The 16,745-nt window shown below is 39.7% G+C and overlaps 1 pseudogene; it reads right to left on the bottom strand.

The window, feature by feature from the left end:
* Positions 1-3,579, bottom strand: LOC132228445 (putative RNA polymerase II subunit B1 CTD phosphatase RPAP2; annotated as a pseudogene).
* Between the last annotated feature and the right edge of the window lie 13,166 nt (positions 3,580-16,745).

Raw genomic sequence — 16,745 nt, 5'->3', positions numbered from 1 at the left:
ATTTTCTTAAATATTCATTTATTTTCAGATAAAAATCCTATGTCTTATAGCCAGGGATGCAAGGACTTGTATATCCTTGTTGGAATAATGGTTCCCCTCTACCTGGGAAGTCACTCTGTGACCAAGTAAAGGATAAATTCCATTTTTTTTAAAGGTAATTCAGTTTAATTTATTTTCATCACGTTTTCTTCATGATCCAGAGATTTTTAAATGCAAAGAAAATTAACTTTTCATGATATGTCAGGGACTGGCACTAAAAAAATTTTCAGACTGCAAATGAGTTATACAAATGAAATATCAAATGGAGATCCAGTTATCAAAATGAAAGCACTCAACATATTAAAAGTTCACAATTATTTGTTTAGAGCACATAAAAAAGTCAGCTTGCTAACCAACTATTTGATTTTAAAGAACTATTGCAGAGATTTGAAGAAAATAGATTAGTTAACATAAAGATTAAAGAGCTTGAAACAAATATTAAAAAGAAATCTGTGCCTTTATTAGAATGGTGTTAGGCTTTAAATATATGAATTTTGGTAATTCATTTTTTATAAGAAATGACACTCCAGAACTGCAATACTGGTCCAACAGTCTTGTCTTTACTTTTCCTTTGAAGCGACAAACAGAATGCGAATAATCAGAAAGCACTAGCAGGCATCAGTTAATCCAAGATACTAGCTTCTTAGTTCCAAAAGCACTTACAAAGAAAACCATTGGGGCAGCACCGGGGGATGGCAGCAATTCATAACTGGAATCCCACGAGCATGTGTGTACATCAAGTCTCATGAGGCTATTTTTTGAATTTATCCTTTACTTGGTCACTTTTTGGGGCTGGGAGGGAAGGGGTTGAAATCTGAGAAGGTAAAGGTTTTTCTTGGAACAAAGCTAGCTGTCAGTCATCACCAGACCATTATTGTGACCAGAATTCTAGAAATGGTGTACAGTTCATTTTCTATTCATTCTTCATGAAGTACACCACTCTATTTAACAGCCGGTTCTAAATATGATGGTTAAATTTTCAAGGTCTTCATTCTTTAAATGTAATTCTTCAAGCAGGGTAGCTAGAAACTGTGTAAACACCATATTTTCCTGAGGATGCTCCTGAATGCCAAGAATCGGCGTCAGTAATGACAGCAACACCATAGCAATTAAGGTCCATTCTGCGGGTTTGTGTATAATATTTCTATTTGTTAATCTGAAAGTTCGAACGAGATTTTTAAGTTGTGTGTAAATATCTCCTAATGTAATCTGAAGAGGCCCCAAAAGTCCAGGCAATACTTTACTCAATTTTTCGAGTACGATGCGTTTTCTAATCTGGTTCTGAGAACTTGAATCTATCAGTGGGAAGGTGGGATCATGCTCTTCTGAATCTTGTGATTTGGTGGTTTCTTCATTTAAAACATACTGTCCTCTATAAAACTCTCTGATCCTTAGGTTTAATGTTTCAGTTTCCTTTTTCAAGCTCTCATAACTTGGCAGTGGTTTAATGGCTGTATCTGAGGCCCTGAAAGGCAAAGACTCAACCAAGCTGTCCTGAGATTCCCGCAAGGTGGGGGAATGACTATCTGGGTCAGAGTTTATGTCATCTTCATCAAGCTCTTCTTCTTTAACCAGAGGGACTGAAGAGGGTTTTAGACACACAGAAGCATAATTGTGGCCATACAAAAACCTCAAAGTTTCTTCTGTCTTCCACTCAATCAAAGTCTCCTTCAGAACTTTAAGTAAGTTTGCCTTTGCAACTTCAGGACACACCTGCACTGAACTAGAAGCTGACCTAGAAACTTGGTTTGATTTGACAAATTTCCTCTTAAAATGTTCAGCACTTTTCTTACTTATGCCTACTAAAGTTATTTCTGAACTATTGTATTTATTTTCAGGAATTTCTGAAGCATCTAAGTTTTCTCTCGAAGGATTATTTAAAGCAACTTGAGTATTTACCTTCTGTAAAGGAAGTTCACAAGTAGCAGCTTTCTCCTGACTATCTAATCTGCAATTGCCTAACTGCTCAGTAATACTTATTACTGCCTGTTCTTTGTCTTTTTGCTTGAAGTTAGATTTTTGACAAGCTTTCTTTTTCATGATGCTTTTTATGTGCAGCTGTTGCCTTATACCCGTTGCATTTGGTCTGTTTCCTGGTAGAATGGAGGAAACAAAGTCTTGCTCATTATCACTGCTACTATCACTATGAGTGCTAGAAGAATTAGATTTATATTGCTTCTCAGTATGGCCAGGATTGTCAACATCTGATGTTTTAATGGTCTTACTGCATAACTGTACTTCTTCTCCAGAATGGCCACTTTGTCCCTCCTGTAGCAGCTGAAAATCAGGGTGCCTTTCTTCTTCTCGAACCCATACTGGAGTTTTAGGAATTTGTGCTTCAAAAAACTTAGATGCTTTATAACAAAAATTGCTGCAAAAACACTTTCTTTCAGTAATATCATAGACTGTATTGGTTTTGGTAGAAATTTTATATTTCTGTTTTGGTACAATTCCTAGCTTCTTGTGACATAAGGGATAACCACAGAGCTTGATAATAGAACGTTCATCCACGACATCACTGTAGTGAGCAGGTGTGATACACTTCCCACACTCCATTAAGAATTCTTCTGTAATATTCTCTTCTAAAAGCTGTTCAACAATATGTAGAGCTTTTCTCTCAAACTCAATCTTCTTTCTCACGGTCTCTTCTAGTTCTGCTTTCCTTTTAGATGCATCTTCCTGTTTGAAGGTACTTGTCTGTTTAGTACCTAAGGGTCTCTGTTTGGGCGCCATCTGTTGGGGTCCAGCTCGAGCAGGTCCAGGGGTTCCCAAAGGTGTGGACGGGGTCGGCAAAGAAGGACTGACACGGAGACAGCGTTCAGTTGATCAGCAGCCTAGCCAGGTTCTCTAGCCAGGATCTCCAGCCAAGTTCTATTTTTTGTCTTGTTACATCTGTATTTATACCAGTTGATTTTAATCCTATCAATTCTATTCCAAAGGTTAGGGCGTTTCTTATCTCCATCCCAAGGTTACTCTATTGTTCTATTAAGCTACAAGGAAGTAACTGAAGGAGATTATCCTAAGTAAAGATTATGTAGCTTAAGTGTGATTGTTTGTAGTTAAAGTGATTAATTACCCGCCTGGCACTTAGTTAAGGGGTTTTATTCCCTCCCTAACTCCAGGGAAAAATCCCCACCTGGGGAAACCACCTTTCTCAGAGAGGTGACCTTAGTTAAAACACATAGTTCTAAGAAGGGGAGCAGCAAGGATGGACTGACTTCTGGCACCGGGGCACAGCCCCTTCTGGGACGCCCTAGATTCTAGGGGGCCTAGAACGCCAGGGTAGAGAGCTGGGGGTCTGGCCGCAGGTCTTCCCCGGGAGGTGCAAGGTGGCAGTGGGCGCGCTCAGCCTTCTCCTGCCCTGGGGAGCCTCCCAGGGCGCCCCGCACGCCTCAGTCCGGCACTCAGGAGGGGCTGGCTCTCGGGGTCCAACGAGCCAGCGTGGGCAGAGGCCCTGGAGCCTACCTGTGGCCTTTCGAGAGGCGTGGTGGGCTGGGGCCTTGCGGCCGACCAGGGACAGCGGGCAGCAGATTCGGCCATGGGGCGCGTGGTCAGGCGCTCCGTCCGCCCCGGCGTCTCCCTCCGAGGCTCCGCCTCCCTATGCAGCGCGGGGCGGGGCTCAAGATAACCTTTCTAACGTTTCACATTGCCTTGACTTCTATTTCCTCTGCATTCTCATTGACTTCTTGTTCAATGAAAGCCATCCTGTGCTTAATCTACCACTGCATGTCCACAATGCTAAAGGCCAGACAGGTGAAGTTAGCCGGGAGAATAATAGGCTCAAGCTGATGTTTGAAGGGACAGAAGGAAGAGGTGGCAGAGAGACACTCAGCAAAGGTCTTGGCTGCTTCCTCGATTTATGACCGCAGACTCTGGTTTTGCTATTTTTTTAGGTTGTTTTTTTTTTAAAGTGGATTTATGTTATTCTTTCATGGCTTCTATACTTTTCTCAATTTCTGTTAGCTTATTTTGAAATATTAGATTTGTTGGTATTTCTTTCTGAAGTGTTTTTCATCTTGTGGGGATTTTATTCTGACACCCATTCTTCTTTTTCCTATAATTTTGCATGACATCTGGCTACAATTCTTTTAAAAATATTTTTATTGATTTCAGAGAGGAAGGGAGAGGGAAAGAGATATAGAAACATTAATGATGAAAGACTATTATTGATTGGTTGCCTCCTGTATGCAAACACTGGGGATCAAGCCCACAACCCAGGCATATGCCCTGATCAGGAATTGAACTGTGACCTCCTGGTTCATAGGTCAATGCTCAACCACCTTCCTCTCACTGCCTTTTATTTTAATGAAAGCAATGGATTACTGAACAAGGGAGAATTACTTTAAAACAAATATCACAATGCTTAACTGAAAGAGGAGTTTGGTTGAAATCAAAGGTACATATTGAATTTAATAATACAAAGCAGGTTAATAATTCTTCTCTATAGTTAGCTATAATTATAAAAATATTGTCTGGTCTAAATAAGGCATTCCATACATATTAGAGCAATGTGATGAGAAACTTTGGTAACTATCAGAGGCAGTCCCACTGCTTCTTGGAGTATTTTTAACTCCTCAGTCACCATTTTTTGTTTCTTCCATCCCCCACTCACCCCTTTGCTTAAAATAAATTTTCTAGGCTACCCTTTTCAGTATTTTCTCTTAAGTAGTCTCACTACTAGGTAATCAACTACTTTGGCAAAGTTTTCTATGAAGCTATATATATTATTCATAAGTTTGTGTGCATCCTCTGAAATTTTGATGAGAAGTGATTTAAAATTCCCTAGAGTTTATAAAAAATACTTTATATATTTCTTTGTGTCTTCTTCAGTTTCTTTTAATAATGTTTTGTAGTTTTCTGTGTATAGGTCCTTTACACCCTTTGATTATTCCTAGGTATTTTATTCTTTTTGTTGCAATTTCAAGAGGAATTGTTATGATTTCTTTTTCTGAAATTTCATTGTTAGTATATAAGGTGCAGTGGATTTTTGTACATTGATTTTTGTATCCTGAAACTTTACTATGTTTGTTGATTGTTTCTAATAGTTTTTGGTGCAGTCTTTAGGGTTTTCTATATAAAGAATCATGTCTGCCAGAAGCCGGTCCATCCTTGCTGCTTGACACAGTCACTGCAGGAAAGAAACATCTGCACAGCATATGTATCAAGGGACCTGGCGTATATAGCATACTGTTCTTAATATGTTTGCTCCCCTTAGCGCTGTGTGTTTTAACCAAGGTCACCTCTCCGAGAAAGGTTGTTTCCCCAGGTAGGGATTTTTCCCTGAAGTCAGGGAGGGGATAAAACTCCTTAACTAAGTGCCAGGCGGGTAGTTAATCACTTTAACTACAAACAATCACGCTTAAGCTACATAATCTTTACTCCCTGGAATGGAGATAAGAAACGCCCTAACCTTTGCAATAGAAATTGACAGGATTAAAATCAACTGGTATAAATACAGATGTAACAAGACAATAAAAACCAGAACTTCGCTGGAGATCCAGACCAGAACTTGGCTGGAGATCCTGGCTAGAGATCCTGGCTAAGCTGCTGATCAACTGAACGCTGTCTCCGTGTCATTCCTTCTTCACCGACTCCGTCCACACCTTTGGGGACCCCTGGACCTGCTGGGGTTGGACCCCAGCACATGTCATCTGCCAAAAGTGATAATTTTATTTCTTCCTTCCTAATTTGGATGCCTTTTATTTATTTCTCTTGGTTAATGAAGATGTGGTACATATATACAATGGAATACTAATCAATCATAAGAAAAGATGAAATACTGCCATTTGGGACAACATGGATGAATCTTGAAAATCTCATGCTAAGCAAAATCAGGTAGAAAAAGTCAAGAACAATATAATTTCATTCATATGTGGGATATAAAACTGAAAGCAACAAATGAACAAACAAGACAAGGAAACAAAAACTCATGGACACAGACAACATGATGGTGGTTCCCAAAGGGAAAGACGGGTGGGGAGGAGGTAGTAAAGGGTAAAGAAGGTCAAATATATGGTGACAGAAGGAGATTTGACAATGAAATATACAGATGATGTACCATAAAATTATATACTTGTAACTTAAATAATTTTATTAACCAATGTCACCCCAATAAATTTAATTTGAAAATACTTTACATACTGTTCATTGGTTAGATAATGACTAAAATCAACATGTAGTTTATCATTCTGTTCAATGTTTGTGATGTGTGGTAATATTTATCTTTATACATGTTTAACAGTTCCCCTGATAGTGTAACAAAACCACCCATCTTATAACTATTTTCTCTCTCAGAGAGGTGTTAGGTTTTCTGTGTTATATCCTGATGGGGTTTCCTTGTGGAGGCCATAGACAGGTAATATTCCTAGATTTTCTGCAAGATCTCATCTCAAATGGAGAAGGCCTGTTCACTATCAGTCATCTGAGAAAGTGGAGGGACTTACACCCTTGGGAGGCTGGAGCAGGGGCGTAAGGACAGACTCCATGGCCCTGGCTTCTCTGCCCGAAGATAACTCAAGTTCTGTGGGAAGGGACTAATCTGGTGGGACAATGCTGAGAAAACAAAGGAGAGAGCAAGTATTGAAGATCATGGCCTAGAGTTTCAAGTGAGGAAGGTACAGGAAAGGGTGCCAAGTGATGATGAGTTCATCTGATTCAGTATGAGGCCCAGTCCTGGAAGTATACAGATCACTCCTTTCACCAGCCACCACACATATTGCAGAGGCTGGCAGCTGCTTAAAGGGGATTTTCTCTGAAGAGTTTTTTCAGAACAAGAGACTATTTCATAAACCTTTTTTATTCTTCTCAGTCCTTCCAAACTACTATCCCTTTTTCCTTTTCCCCAGATGATCTCATCTTCCATTTCACAGAGAAAACAGAAGTCATCTGATGGGACCCTTTCAAGTTCTTGACACCATATCTACCAAGTGACCTTCATCCACACTTATTTCCTCCTTTTTGCCTTTTTTATGGAAGAGATATCCTGCTTCCTGACTACAGATGATTCTTTCATCTTGTTTCTGGATTAACTGACCTTCTGTCTTCTCAGGGAACCACTCATTTACTTCATAAATACTTATTGAGCACTTACTTTGTAATAGACACCATGTTCCATTAATTGCGTAACTCTTTTTTTTTGTAGATTCAACTTCTCTCACTCTACAGGTTTCTTTCCAATAGTGTTTAACCATGATAAATGCTCTCAGTTTAAAAACAACTAAGTTAAACCAAACTGGAAAAAAAAAAAATCCCTCCTTTTACCTTCCTCCCGTCTTCATCTACTAGCCCCGTGGTCGGCAAACTGCAGCTTGCGAGCCACATGCGGCTCTTTGGCCCCTTGAGTGTGGCTCTTCCTAAGCCTTAGGAGTACCCTAATTAAGTTAATAACAATGTACCTACCTATATAGTTTAAGTTTAAAAAATCTGGCTTTCAAAAGAAATTTCAATCGTTGTACTGTTGATATTTGGCTCTGTTGACTAATGAGTTTGCCGACCACTGTACTAGCCTATCTTTCTTTTCTTCAAAGTCAAGCCTCTCTAAGACATTGCCCATACTTAGTATTTGTATTTCTCTATGTATCATTCATTCTACAACCCACAGCACTCTAGCGTCTGCTGCTATGGCTCTCACTAGAAGTGCTTTCACTGTGTATTTTAAAATATGGACCTCTTCTTTTTTCACTAGATTTCCATGATACCACAATCTTCCTATGTCTCCGGTTCATCCTTCTCAGTCTTTCTGCAAGCTACACTATAGTCTATATTTCCCTTACATATTGATGTTCCTCAGGGTTTCCTAGGCACTCTTTCTTTCTCATCGCTGGCACTCTATGGTTGATGTCATTAGCTCCTAAGACTGTAATTATCATCCTTATCACGAAAGAAAAATACTGGACATTGTGTTTAGACATGAAGTTGTTGGAATCACAAAGATTGTCTTGTTAAAATAAGGAGAATGCCAAAATAAATGTGTTAATGAATCCTGACAATCTAGTTCATGCCAATTACATACCAGTGGAGTGACAGAACAAAGTTACTAGGTTTATAGTTAGTTTCTTAGTCATCTCAATGCTGGGTACATATTACAAGGTAGATGTGTGGAGTCAAATCTTGCCACAAACATCCTAACAGATATAATTTCATGCATTACTGATGTAGTATATAAATACATATCCTAATAAATATGGAAAACAAACTTTGTGGTATCTAGCAACCTGAGATAATGTTACATTTCAAAGGAGATTTTGATGATGGCAAAGATAATCCTTTTATAATTAAAAGTGAAATCCTTAGCCAGTTGTCCAGTGATTCATAAGATACAGAAACTTTATACATATATTGAACATGGCTTTCATGCCATCTATATACATGCTATATATTCTTTGTGCATTTATGATATGTGGTTTATAAATATTATTAAATCTTCTTTATGCCAACACCTGTGCTAGTCATTTTCCATTTGCTCATCTACATATGTTTTCTGCCCTTGTCTCTCTTGCCTTATACCCTGAGACATTGTCCTCTGAGGACTGTATCACCTGTGCTACTTTGGCTTATCCAATGGGAAGTATACCAGCAGGAGGTGTAACACAGAAGGACAGCAAGGCCCAGGAATTTCTTCCTGCTCCCTGCCTGCTCAGTGCCAGATCTCTGGCAATTGCTGTATCCCTCCCCAGCTACAGGTTCTGTAGGACAGTGCCTCCCCCGGGTTCCATTAACACTGCTTCTTACTCTTGACTTTTTAGTCCTAGGTGTAATAATGATTTCCCACTGTTGCAAGTCTCTCAGTGCCTTGATATTCTGTTGTCCCATCAATTCTGCCCACACTTTTGTTAATACTCTTTTGAGCCCTACCTAGCTGGTGTGGCTCAGTTGGCTGGGCTTTGTCCTGTGCACCAAAAGGTTTCAGGCTTGATCCCTGGTGGGGGACATGCAGGAGGCAGCCGATCTATGTTTCAGTCTCACATCGACGTGTCTCTCTCTCTAAAAATCAGGAAACTATTAAAAAATACTCCTTTCATTAAAGACTGAATTTTAATTTATTTCTGTTCTACTTCCCTCCCCTCAGGAACCTGACTGGTAAGACAATGTAAAAGTAGTTCAGGGCTTTGCATCTTCAAAAACACTCCTGTCAACAATTTTCTGCTTCTATTAAGGGTTCTCACTGAATAACACTGTGAAGTGGAAGGTCACCGGATTTTGCCTATATTTCAACCATGGCTGAAAGTTTGATTTGTCATTTTGTATTTTCCCACGTGCTAACGACACTCAAAGTTTTATCTCTAGTCCAGATCTGTCAACTCCTCTGATTTCTCTTCTTTTATATCCTACAGATACTTAAAATGCCAAATATCCAATTCCAGTTCATCTTCCTGTATGTCCTTTGAGCAACTTTCTCAGCCTGTTCCTGTCTGGCTAAAGTTAGGGGCCAGAAACCTCTTTCCAATCTGAATAGTCACGGCCCCTGTTGGTCTAGGCTGGCAGTACTTTTGTTAGTACTATTCCCTTAAGAACTTCGGGGGATTTCTATAAATTAGATTAAAGTTCAATCCATGATCTAAAAGCCAACCCACAGATGTAGGCTTCTTTTAAAAACAAACAAACAAACAAAAAACAAAACAAAAAAACTGACTACTACTTTGGGATCAGGTTTCTGTGGGACTACATCTTTAAGCTTCCAGTAAACCAATTTTTTTCAGCTGAGAAACCACCAATTTAATTCCTCAGAAGTCTTAAAAAATTGTTTTATGGCCATAACTTGATTTGACCTTTATCCTTAGGCCATGTCTTAATTTTGGACTCCTTTATTTGCTTGAGAAGCTGTAAAAAGACATAATTTACATTCCAGGTTGACAAATGCCCCTCTATAATTTCTCTAAGTTCTGCTTACAAATTGACCAGTTCTTTTCTAAATCCATTTCTTTCTTGAAGGTCCTAATATTTCAGCAACTTTCTGCTGGAAAAACTCCAGGAAGATGGCAATACCTGAGACATAGCAGATATTCAATATATATCCTATATAATACAGAGCTAATATGCTAATTAGACTGGGGTGGACCGACCTTCCTGAACAACCAGTGGGTGGGGGGGTGGGGCAGCGAGGCAGCTGGGGCCACAAGGCAGCCAGGGCCACGAGGTCTGAGCCCCTTTCACGAATTTCCTGCATCGGGCCTCTAGTCACTTTGTAAGTAAATAAAGTGATTCTCAGTTTTCTGCTTGGAAATCTCACTCACTCAAATCCAAAAGTCCAGCAAGTAAGTGGGTAGCGGGGCCCTTTTTACCCGGTAGACTATCTTTCAAGTTTCTGTAGGTGATACTTTCACCCTCACATAACATGGGTCACTTTTTTTTTCAGTTTCTATAGCGATTTCCTCACCATTTTCCCAGTCTCCTACTGGAAAATCGTTTTCTTGCTATTTTTTCAGTCTCCACTAATGTGTTTTTTTTTTTTCTTCCCCATCTGTCACATGGTCCTGGTTCGGTGTCACATATTTTATATTGCTGTTATGCACTTTCCAGTTCTATATACCACACAATATTGTAGTTGCTTTCACTTGTCTGCATCTCTCACTGGACAAGCTCTATGAGGATGGCAAGTCTGTTTACAGTGCCTGGAACACAGCAGATATTCAGTATACATTACTTAATAAGCAAATAAAGTAATTCTTAATGCCTAAAGATGTTTTAAAGGTATCATTGTTAAGTTTTATCAAATCTCTATGATCTTAGTAACTATTACTCTAGTTCAGCTAGTTTCTTCTTAACTATTCTCTTTAGTATAGTACCTATTTGTGTACACTATATATGCAGTGGCCCTTTTTTGAATCAAAACTTTCCCACCTCCGCTGTCCTTAAGAGGGACAGCATCATCCCTGAAAGCAAAAAACAACACAACTTTTGAACCTCCGAAGTGTGACCCTAAAAAAGGCTCCTAATATTCGTATGTCTCAGTTTTCTCATCTGTAAAACGAGGATAATAGTAGTACCTGTCTCATATGATTGTTATGATGATCCCTGGTGCAAAGTAAGTACTCAATAAATGGTGACCATTATGATTTCATTTTTAGATCCATTTATTTAATAAACTTGCAGTAATGGCTGCTTCCAGGAAGAAAATGGGTAGTTAGGGAAAGGAGTGGAAGAGAGACTTACATTTTGCTATGTTTACATTTTTTAAAAACGTTGAGTTTTGTACCATATACATATATTAACTATTCAAAACATTTATTGTTCATTAAAATACTACATGTATATATTTTTTCATTTTAATATCTATTATATTAGTAGCTTAAATGACGCATTTTAAAATCAGCAAGAAAAACTTGGAATAATTCATCCGTGACAAACTTAATATTGATTCATCTTAAAGTGTTTTACAGCCCATTGGAAATAGTTTTATTGCACCATTAATACTACTTTCAGTTGTAGGGATTTTCATTAGGTTCAAGAGAAAATAGTCAATAATATCAGTGTAAATCCACATAATTCTGAAGAACATAAATGTGAAATTACACTCAATGATAAAAGAGTATATGGTGGGGGAAGTGTTTAATTTCTCTACACTAATATCCTCATTCAAATGTACAGAATTTCATAACTTGTGTTTTATCTCATATCTGGTTTTCTAGTAGTTATCCCTTATTTATTCCCTCTTTCTTTGTCACCATCTCCCAAGTTGGGTAAACTTTCTTTAGTAGCTAAAGTAGGAGAAACTTACTCAGAGTGTATATTCTAAATCTTTTGCCTTTGCCAGGTCCTTGTCCTTAGCTTTTGAAACCTGAAAGCTAAGAATGGACTCTTTGTTATCTGTGTTCTGCTGTGTCATCCTTTCCCTGAAGCAGTGAGGATGCAGTGTCCAGGCTGCCTGGGATAGGGAAGGTCACAGGGAACGAGGAACAATAGGAGAAACCCTATTTTATAATGAACTGGTGTATATATTTATATCTTTTCCTGAAATCAGCTAATTAAATAATTTGATATATCACCTCTGGGCCTTAAACCCCCCTTTTAATATTTAGTTTTTTAAATTCTGACTTGCTATTTATCCAATTCCATTCATTCAGTCAATATTAAGGACCTATTAAGTGTGAGCTACTGTGCTTTCTGCTAGAGCAGTGGTTTTCAACCTTCCTAATGCCGCGACCCTTTAATATAGTTCCTCATGTTGTGGTGACCCCCAATTTCATTGTTACAAATTAAACATAATTAAAGCATAGTGATTAATCACAAGACAATATGTAATTATATATGTGTTTTCTAATGGTCTTAGGCGACCCCTGTGAAAGGGTCATTCGACCCCCAAAGGGGTCGTGACCCACAGGTTGAGAACTGCTGTGCTAGAGGAAATATGAGACAAAATAAATAATCCCTTCACTCAAGTTGCTTTCTTTGTGGTGAAGAACACAGGCAAATCACCCAATAATTAATTATAAAGAATGTGATGAGAGCTGTAATTGTGGAATTTATTTAAAGAGGGCAAAGAAGAGAGGACCACTAACTCTGACTGAGAAAATAAGAAATATTTTCACCCAAAGAGATGCTTTTTGAGTTGGGTCTTGAACAATGGGTTAAGTATTCAATTAATGAAGGGTGCGGGAAATTCAAGTTGTGGGGCCGTAGAGAACAAGAACAATCAGGGAGAAGAAGCCTATGAAGCCCCATAGAGATAACAAAGAAATTTGGGAATGGAGAGGTTGTCTGGATGAGGGAGCAGCAAATATAAGACCAGAAAGATTTGTGCTTTGAGCTTTAGGAAATATATCTTTATCTAAATAATTTTAAGCAGGGAAGAAAAGTAAATGTTGGGGGGGGGTCACAGAATGGAAGAGAGAGAGAGAGAGAGAGAGAGAGAGAGAGAGAGAGAGAGAGAAAGAGAGAGAGAAGGAAAGAGAGAAAGAGAGAGGGAAGGAAGGACACAAGCTTAGAAATTGCAACAAACCTTTGTAGTCTTATACCACCACACTAGCTCACGCCCTTATGTATATCAGGCAATACAAATTTTTAAAGTAGGATTTGATGGGATGTTATAACTTCTAATTCATGCTGACACTTTATTTATTTATTTAATTATTTATTTTTACATCTTTATTATTGAGAGTATTACAGATGTCCTCCTTTCCCCCACCCCATTACCTTTTTCCACTTGGTTCTAGCCCTGTCCCAGGCCTTCACCACCCTATTGTCTATGTCCATAAGTAATGCATATATGCATATGTTCTTTGGTTAATCTCTTCCTGCCCTTCCCTCTGATATTTTTTGTCTGTTCCATGTTTCCATGCCTCTGGTTCTATTTTATTCATGAGTTTATTTTGTTCGTTAGATTCCTTGTTCATTTATTTTGATTTTTAGATTCACTTGTTGATATGTATATATTGCCATTTTATTGTTCATATTTCTCCTTCTTCTTCGTCTTCTCCTCCTCCTCCTCTTACTCTTCCTCCTCCTTCTTCTACATTTTTCAAGCATACCCTTCAACATTTCATTTAATACTGGTTTAGTGGTAATGAACTCCTTTAGCTTTTTCTTGTCTTTGAAACTCTGTCTAAATGGTAGTTTTGCTGGGTAGATTATTCTTGCTTTTAGGTCCTTGCTATTCATCACTTTGAATATTTCTTGCCACTCCCTTCTGGCCTGTAAAGTTTCTGTTGAGAAATTAGCTGACAGTTGTATTGGTACTCCCTTGTAAGTAACTTAACTGCTTTTCTCTTGCTGATTTTAAGATAATCTCCTTATCTTTTAACCCTTGACATTTTAATTGTGATGTGTCCTGGTGTGGGCCTCTTTGGGTTCCTATTATTTGGGACTCTGTGCTTCCTGGACTTGTAAGTCTATGTCTTTCACCAGGTAGGTCATTATTTCTGTCATTATTTCTTCAAATAGGTTTTCAATATTTCTCTCTCTCTCTCTCCTTCTGGTACTCCCATGATGTGAATGTTGGTACCCTTAAAGTTGTCCCAGAGGCTCCTTCCACTCTCTTCATATTTTTTTATTCTTTTTTATTTTTGCTCTTCTGATTGGATGTTTTCTTTGCTTCCTCATATTCCAGATTGCTGATTTGATTCCTGGAATCCTGTACTCTACTGTTGATTCCCTGTAAATTATTCTTCATTTCTGTTTGTGTATCCTTCATTCCTGACTGGTCCTTTTTTATGTCTTTGATATTCTCATTAAGTCCCTTGAAATTCTCACTAAGATCCTTGAAATTCTCACTAAGTACCTGGAAGCTCTCATTAAGATCCTTGAGCATTATTATAGCCATTTTTTTTTTAAACTCTGTATCTAGTAGTTTGTTTCATTTCATTTGGTTTTTTTTCTGAAGATTTCTTCTTTTCTTTCATTTGTGACATTTCTTTGTCTCCATATATCTTTGGCTGCTTCCTTGTGCTTGTTTCTATGCATTAGGTAGAGTGTCTCCTGGAATTGGTAGAGTGGCCTTGTGTACTAGGTGTCCTGTAGGGCCCAGTGGTTCAACCTCTCCAGTAACCTGAGCTGGGCACTCTAGGTGCATCCCTGTATGGGTTGTGTGCACTGTCCTGTTGTAGTTGAGCCTTGATTGCTGTTGGCATCACTGGGTGGAATTCCCATCCAGGTCAATTGGCTGTGAGGACCAGCTGTGACTACAGTAGGAGAGCTACTATGCAGAAGACACCCTTATGGAGGAAAACTTACTTCAGTGGGGCTTTGGTGCTCACTAAGTTTTCCCCTTGAGTGTATCACTCGTAGATTGCAGAATTTTAATCTGGCATGGTCTGAAGCTGTCCACTGGGTGTACTGGCTCTGTGCCCTGTGGGGCCCCCCTCCCACTGGAGGTGCAAAGTAAGCCACTGCCTGTACCCTGTCTGGGACCACCTGCCAAGAGCTACAGAGATGGCTGCTACTTGTGTTGGGCTTGGAAGTGCCTAGGAGAGGCCCAGCTGTGAAATCAAGCAGGCTACTGCTAATGCCTGGCCTGGGGCCTCTTATTGAGAGGAATGGGGCATGCGGAGGTCAGCTGCTGCTTGTTTGAAAGATTTTAGGAGTGTCTGAAGCCTGAGCCAGGACACACAATTGGAAAAGCTGCAGCAAACAGAGGGAGTAAGTCTGAGTAAGTCTGTATGCTGGCCCTTTAAGAGGAACTGCCTGGGACTTCAGAAACCTCTATGTCACTCAACCATAATTCCTGATGATTTTTATAGCCCAAAGTTTTGGGGACTTCTCTTCCAAGTACTGGAATTCTGTGCTGAGGAGTTTGGTGTGTGGGTGCCACTCCTTGCTCCTCAAAGCCTACCTCCACAGCCTAGATATTCCTCTTGATTAAATAAATGTGGGTTTCACACCTCTACCCCTCCTACCAGTCTCTATATGCTTTCTTCTTTACTTCTCTAGTTGTAGGACTTCTATTCAGCCAGATTTCAGGTGGTTCTGAATGATGGTTGTTCGATATTTTAGTTGTAATTTTGATGTGTTTGTGGGAGGTGGTGAGTACTGGTGTTTACCTACACTGTCATCTTGGTCTTCCCTGACATCATTAATTTAGATTGGGATATTACAGAAAAAGTAAGATTAAATAAATAAAAAATTATATATATATTCTATTTGTTCAATTTGGAGGTAATAGGTAGAAGTGCTTAGAAGACTATCCAGGACATTTTCTTGCAGGTTGGAAATGCTTTCCATGAACATATTCTTTGGCCCTCTTTGAGGGGAGTGTGAGGTTGAGTGTGAAAGTGTTGGGTGTCTGAAGTTGATTTATGGCCCCACCATTTAGTAAACATAACAGATCTGCATATTGTGTTTAATATCTACCAAATCTTTTAAAAATTGTACCTTGTTTTCTTATCTTTTTTAAGTTCAAGTGATCAAATATTTAATTGAGCACTTTTTATGCGCATGCAATTCTCTATGTTTCTGCAGATGATACAATGGTGGTAAGAAACTGATAGCTTACCATCTAATTCATAAATGTAATTAGTCAAATGTATAAATGATAATAAAAAAAGTAACAAAAGACATAATATTATCTACTACTCAAGGCCCGGTGCATGAAATTCATGCATGGGGGGGGGGTCCCCTCAGCCCAGACTATACCATCTCCAATCTGGGACCCCTTTGGGGGATGTCCAACTGCTGGTTTAGGCCCAATCCCGGGGATCGGGCCTAAACCGGCAGTCGGAAATCCCTCTCACAATCCGGGACCGCTGGCTATGAAATGCTCACCTGCCTGCCTGCCTGATCACCCCTAACTGCCTCCCCCTGCCAGCCTGGTTGCCCCCAACTGCCCCCCTGCCAGCCTGGTTGCCCCCAACTGCCCCCCTGCCAGCCTGGTTGCCCCCAACTGCCCCCCTGCCAGCCTGGTTGCCCCCAACTGCCCCCCTCTGCCAGCCTGGTCACCTCAAACTGCCCTCCCTGCCAGCCTGGTCACTCCCAACTGCCCCCTGCTGTCCTGGTCTCCCCCAACTGCCCCCTGCTGTCCTGGTTGCCCCAAACTGCCCCCCCCCCCCTTCTGGCCTGGTCTCCCCACACAGCCTGCTATTCAGTTATTTGGTCATCCCTCACTAACCCCCCTGTTGGCCTTATCGCCTCATGCAGCCTGCTGTTCAGTCACACCCCTGGTTGTTTCGGTCATGATGGCCTCTGGTTTTTTACTTATTAGGATAGTATAATATATTTTTTCAATAGTCTAGGATAGATTAACACCAAATAGTAAACAACTCTACAATCTCAGTGGT

The sequence above is a fragment of the Myotis daubentonii genome, chromosome 2 (genome assembly GCF_963259705.1).
Source record: "Myotis daubentonii chromosome 2, mMyoDau2.1, whole genome shotgun sequence".
Lineage (NCBI taxonomy): Eukaryota > Metazoa > Chordata > Mammalia > Chiroptera > Vespertilionidae > Myotis > Myotis daubentonii.
This window is presented reverse-complemented; position numbering and strand designations above follow the sequence as displayed.